This window comes from Rhagoletis pomonella, unplaced genomic scaffold, assembly GCF_013731165.1.
Source record: "Rhagoletis pomonella isolate Grant_MI unplaced genomic scaffold, Rhpom_1.0 Rhpom_scaffold_02147, whole genome shotgun sequence".
Lineage (NCBI taxonomy): Eukaryota > Metazoa > Arthropoda > Insecta > Diptera > Tephritidae > Rhagoletis > Rhagoletis pomonella.
Window position 1 is genome coordinate 22,207 of NW_023460701.1, and position 7,273 is coordinate 29,479.

Sequence of the window (7,273 nt, forward strand, 5' to 3'; positions counted from 1 at the left end):
GCGCACTCAACCGCTATTGTCAATAAAGTACAGAGCCGCAACAAGGTTCTCAAGTCGCTAGCCGGCAGTACTTGGGGCAAAGACAAAGAAACGTTGCTGCCAACATACAAGGCAATAGGCCGGCCGGTTTTGAACTACGCAGCGCCAGTGTGGTCGCCGGGGACTAGTAGGACGCAGTGGACCAAGTTACAGACTGTACAGAACACCGCACTCAGGACAGCGACAGGATGCCTCCTGATGTCGGCCGAACACCATCTACACGGCGAGGCGCAAATGCTCCCCGTAAAGGAGCACAATATAATGCTCTGCAAGCAGTTCCTGATCGGGAGCCACAGAAGTGGCCACCCAAGCAGACAGCTGCTTGCAGAGGAGCCCTCGCCTAGGTATGTCAGGAGGCATCTATATGAACTGACGGGCGAAGTCCAGAGGTTCATCAAGCAACCTCTGGACCCGACAGCTTACCGACTGGCCCTGAACGGCATTCACAGGGAGTCAGTCTCGAGTTATGTAGACTCTAGACCTGTGAATGCCGTTATAGGCATACAGACGAGACGGAGCTTCATCAGCCTCGGGAGACTCGCACAACTTCGCTCCGGCTACTGCAGCAAGTTAAACTCCTACCTGAGTAGATTGAATGAGGATGTGCCGAATGAGTGTCCGGCATGCGGAGATACCCCACATGACTCGAAACATCTCTTCGCATGTCCGGAAATCCCGACAACCCTAACGGCCTTGTCCCTGTGGACAAACCCCACAGAAGCTGCACGCTTCCTAAGGTTGCCGTTAGTGGAACTTGACGACAACGACTGAGATACCAACCGTCCTGGGCGGAGTTGTTGTAGCCGCTACAACAACAACAACGCTACAGAAACTTGTCGATAATGCATCCGCTATACGTGGATCTCTTCTTTCTATAGGGTCGGCTGAAGAAATTATGAACAACATAGGCCCCTATTATGAGTTGCATTCGATCTTCGACTGTGGTCGAAAGTGCTGAGCGAACGAATTTTCATTTGGTATTATGGCGCTCATTCGATGAAGAATAGCGCTATTGTGAATTTCGCTCGTTTAGGTTGTTCACAATAGTATATTTTTTTACCGCTGAGAAACTTTGTTTACAGATCGAGCAAACTAAATAGCGTGCTTATACATATATATATATTTGTGCAAAATAAAATGAAATAAAAAAGGAAGCGAGTTTATAAAACCGTGGTAAAAAAAATTTTAATTAGCACAACGGAGTTCTGGTTGAACGATTCGTCAGAGGATGAGGGCTTAAAAAACTGGCCAGGAGCAGAAAACGTGAGAGTTTAAGTGCAGTCTTTTGAATATATTTTGACATACAATGTATTTGTTTTGGTTATTTTTATGGCCTTTATAACAATTATATTCAACAACTTTTATGAGCTCGAGGCCGTTTTCAGTGAAATAACAATGGACAATAAGTTTTCACTGAAAACGGCCTCGAGCTCATAAAAATTGTTGAGACATACAATATATTTAAGAAATTTTGTGATCCAATTCTATCTAAAATATATTAAAACTATAAACAGCTCCATGATTTTGTTTTCAGAGATCGTGCCAACAGCGTATAGGGATTTTCTTTCATATGTAAAACCAGACTTTCGAGCTTGTGTTTACTATTCACGACGTTAGAACTGCTTGAAATTAATACAAATTGTTTAAAATTAGTGTCTAGCCGCCAAAAAGTAAGAAAACAAATGTAAAATCATAAAATTCTTAAATTTTCTAACATTTCGCTACGCCAACGAAAGCAAAATTCTGTTCAACAGAAAATTCGATACTCAACGAAAATTTCGATACGCTTGCATAGCTTGCATAATACGAATTTCACTTTCGATCTTCGATAGCCAGCGAAGATCGAAAATCGAATGCAACTCATAATAGGGGCCATAATGATACACATACTGCTTTCGAAGGTAGACGCCCAAACCAAAGCGAAGTACGACGAGCAGCAAGGCTTCGATAAACTTTCCTCGTGGGAGGATTGTTGCAACACTCTAAAACGCCGATGTCAATATCTTGAGAGCCAAAGCGAGCATCAGTCAGATCAGCGTGGCGCAAAGCCCAAGGTAAAACAGGCATCAACTTCGAAGACGTTTGTGACCACTAATGCGAACTGTGTGGATTGCAACTTCACCGTCGTACTATATCAGCAACTGCAATAAATTCAAGGAGTTATCCCTGCAGCAACGAATCGATTATGTACGCAAGGCTGGCATATGCTTCAACTGTCTACGAAAGACGCACTGCATGAAAGAATGCCAATCAAAATCTAGATGCAAAATTTGTCAATCAGTTCATCACACACTTCTACACAATTTTACGCAAGGTGCCTATTTACGAATGCCAGTTTCTACCGCTCCATCAACGGTCCAAGACTCGAATAGTGCTATGCCCCAATCAAGCGCTTTGTTGGTGTCACGCACTATTAAAAAGGGCATAATCCCAACTGCAATAGTCCACATTAGAGACAAATTTGGTCAACTACACTTAGTTCGCGCATTATTAGATTCATGTTCTGAAATTAGTTTCACTACAGAGGAAACAGCAAAACCGTTGCAGCTTGAAAAGCGTCGCGTACAACAAGAAGTGAGCGGTATCGCAGGTATACGCCAAAAGATTAGTCATAACATATTTGCAACGTTAAAGTCTCGCTGCTCAGAGTTTGAGTGGTCTTCAACATTTTCCGTAATAAAAAAGATTTGCGCAAACCAACCTCAAGAAAAAATTGACACCTCAGAATGGTGCTTACCTCCTGGAATCTCTCTTGCTGATCCACAATTTTATCTATCTACCAAAGTGGACATTTTGATCAACACTATGGGATTTTTTGAGGCAATACGAGAAGGTAAATACAACTTGGGTCCAAATATGCCCTGCTTGCTTAACTCTGCGTACAGGTGGATTGTTGGCGGGAGTCTTGGGAGTGTTGAAATCGGTAAGGCGCAGCAGTGTAATGTAGTTCAAGTAGCTAGCAGTCTTGAACAACTTGTTAAAAATTTTTGGGAAGTTGAAGACTGTATCACTAAACCAGCAAAATTTACTGACGAAGAACAAATGTGCGAAGAACATTTCTTCAACACAGTAAGAGTGCAGAAGGACGGCCGTCTACAAGAAAGGCTTCCTTTTAAAACAATGCAAAATGCTCTTGGCAACTCATTTGACAACGCGAGCAAACGTTTCAAAATGCTCGAGAAGATTTGGCCGAGATGAACATCTCAAGAATCTATACGTCGAGTCCAATTTGAAAAGTCAACTACTCAGCGAAAATACAATCAACAATTTAAAATCATTTAGCGCTCATAAAAACTTTGAATTTTGTTTTATACCCCCAAGGGTGCCACACTTTGGCGGCCTTTGGGAGGCTGCCGTGAAATCCACGAAAACCATTGTGCTCAAAAATATTGCTAACGCACATCTGACGTTTGAGGAGCTTCAAACAGTTTTCATCGAAGTGGAAGCAATCCTCAATTCACGACCGATTGCACCAATGACAGACGACCCTAATGATGCTGAAGCTGTAACGCCAGCTCATTTCTTAATAGGTTCAACGCTGACGCCAGCGCCAGAAGAAACACTGTACAGCAACTCTGAAAACAGCGAGAAGAAAATGAGTTATTTGAATAGATGGCTGAAGGTAGCTTACTTAAAGCAACAGTTCTGGTTTTTGTGGGAACGAGACTACGTGCATACACTTCAGCAACGCGCTAAATGCAGCCAAATCTACATGTCGGTCAACTAGTCATCGTACACGAAGATAACACGCCGCCTCAACATTGGTTGCTAGCAAGAGTAACATCTGTTATACCTGGAAAAGACGGCAAGATTCGAGTTGTTGACGTGAAAACTTCAAAGTGTATCATCAGGCGCTCAATAACAAAGCTTGCATCCCCGTTGTGTTTAAGCCGCCGCTTAAAGCGCAATCCGACGGCCGTGCGCGCAATCCTTGGCCGCAGCAGTTTGGCAGTTGACCTACGTCAACTCCGAAAATGATTACCGAGCGCGCACGGCCGCCTACCATCATCGTGCCAAATTATGCGAAAGGCAGTTCAGCTAACATCTACGCGCACGCGCCCTTATCGGAATCAACACAGTGTTGTACTACATTTACCAACTAAATTTGTAAATTTGTGTGTGACAAAACTACCTAAATCAGAAAAATAAATTTAAATTTTGGAACTATTAAATTGGAAAAACAAAGTCTTTCCTTACAGCGGAAACAAAGTGTGTGCAAGCAAGGTGAGTGCGAAGGGACCAAGCGACCAAATTATTCATGGTCCTTCGCAGCCAACCGTGGCCCAGCTCCTAGAATATAAATAAAATTTTAAAACCTAAAAATAAAATATAAAAAATCCGTAACGTACGTCCGCTAAACCAATTTAAAAACTATTAAAAAGTGGAAAAAATCAATAAAAACAGGTGTGTTCCAAAGTGCACGTATACAAAAACAAAAGAAAAGACAAAAATTATAAATATTTTGAGTTTTAAATAAATATAATAAAAATACACATACGCAAAAAATTTTTACGTGCATACGTTACATACAAACAAAAAAAAAAACAAAACTGAAAAAAAAACAAATTTTTAAAAAAAAAAACAAACTTCTTGCTACTCTTATAAAGGGAATCGAGCTACATACATCAGCCAAGCAGCCAGAATCAGCAGCCATCATCAGCAGCAGCATCAGTAGCCATTATCAGCTACGGCAACAACAGGCGAAACTATCAAAAGAAGCAGCGGATACGCACATATAAATACATACATACATAAATCAAGGAAAGTAGTAAGTAGGCAAACTTTTAATTTCCTTAAAAATTGAAAAAATATAACTTTCATATTCTTAAAAGTTATATTATTTCTAATAAACTGCCAACGGGCATACATACGTATATACATACATATATATATATATATAATTAAATAAAAGGCGTATTTTTTCTCGCCAAAAACGGTTCTATTTAAATTGCGGATATTTTCCTGCCGCACAAAATTCCACAACGGCAATTTGCCGCTATTAAAATTTTGGTTGAAAAATTCCGTTTTCCGGAAAGCGGTATATCTCCACTTACCGCCAATCTTATATATATATAGGTATATGTACATATATGCAAAATTTATTATATACCCCAAAATAAATTTCGTTGCAGTTTATATGCCTACTGTGTCCCACTGTGCAAGAACAAATCTTAGCACATTAAAAACATATACTTTCCTCTGCTTACAATTTGTGCCGTTGGTCGCATAGTTCGTTGAACCAGGCTAAACAAATTGCCGAAAAACATAAGTGCATTTTTTCCACATAAACAATATGTACATACGGTAGCACATATAAGCATTTTTACAAGTTGCATTTTCTGCAACTATTCGCTTAATAGTTAGGAGAGTCGCTGTTGTTCATCGGACAATACAGTCCACATATACCAAACGCACTCTAGCTTATTTTCATATATTTCCACCTCGCTTTTCTCTGCGGCACTCACCAAGCTAAGAGAACGTAAGTCAAAGCCCGCTCTCCGACTTGAATACGTTCGGTACCAAGAACTCACCTCAGCGGTGAGCGGCTCTTTACGTACTATCATATCCACTTGTGCATTCCCGCACAAATACATACATACGCACTGTAATCAAAACAAACTTTCTGTTTTCTCGTACTTCTTAACTCACCACTGCTGTGACAAAGCATAGCTTCGCCATATACTCGGCTTCATACGTAAATATATGTACATACATACGTACGTACATTTTTACATTATACATATTCTGCACATTTGTACATACGTGCTAGCAAAAAATATTATCCAACGCATATTATAACGCGATAAAAAGTGAGTTTAAGGTAGTTAGATACATGCAACCCAGTAGGGAAAACTCCCCTATTGCACTTGTCTAGATAGCGATACATAACCAATACTTCTTCAGTGTTTATATATTATTTACATTAAATATTTATACATACGTATATTTCACCACGTACATAACAGTGAAAAGTGTCTGTGATTTTGTTTCTCTTACAAACCATTTTTTTTCTCAAATCCATATTTCGCGGATTTAATTGGGACGCTCCGTTTTCCACGTTAAAAAGTGATGAAGCAAAGATTAAAGCAAATACAACTTCACGTAATTTGCAAGAAACAAAAACACAAACACCGCCACCGTTTGACACAAATTTTCTTATTTTTTGCGAACGATACCTGGGTGGTACTCAGCTATTTTTAATTAAATCTTTTATTAATTTATATACGTCTGAGCTTCTACGACACCCCGCGTGGAACACACCTCGGCAGAGGCAAACGTTTTTCTTCAAGTCCCACCTTGTGACACGGAGACATTTTGCGGCGGGTACAAAGAATGGCCCGCCTTTCGTGACATGTTCACAGCGGTGTACATCAACCACCCGAAGCTCTCCCGTGCTCAAAAATTGTATCACCTCCGATACAAAACCCAAGGAAAAGCCGGCTCCATCGTCAAGCAATACCCGCTCAGCGATGATAACTTCGAGCTGGCCTGGGAAGCTTTACGGTCATGATACGAAAACAAACGTATCTTGGTTGACAACCGAATTAAAATTTTAATGACGTTGCCCACTATTCAATCCGAGAATAGCGAGCAACTTCAAAGGCTGCAAACATCAATCAACAACTGTCTGTCAGTTCTTAATTCCCAAGACGTCCGGACAAACAGTTGGGATCCCATATTGGTGTACATATGCTCATCCAAATTGCCCGAAACCACACTGTCACTTTGGGAACAATCTCTCACTTCTCGAAGAGATTTACCCTCATGGTCACAAAAGGACGACTTTCTTACTTCAAGATACGAAGTAGTCGAAAGACTTAACCGGCTTCATCCAAGCCAAAATAAACAAAAACCAGTCGCTCATCAAAATGCTGCGCAAAACAAGTCCTTTAACAGGACGCAAACTTTTGTGGCAGAACCTAAGAGGGAAACAACTTGATCTTACTGCAAGTCCTCTCATTCCATTAGAGTCTGTCCACAATTTAAGCGAATTTCGGTACCAAACCGAGTACAATTCGCAACCCAAACCAAGCTGTGCAAAAACTGCCTTGGTAATACCCATAGCACTAATGAGTGTCCGAGCAAGTGGTCATGTACACATTTTCAACAACGGCACCACACCCTGCTGCACATGAATCCCAAACCACAATCTCGACACTCCAGTGCGCGAGCGAATGAAACCGCCGCACAACACACTACTGCCCAGTCGACACCTCCCGCTCGACAAGCGCAG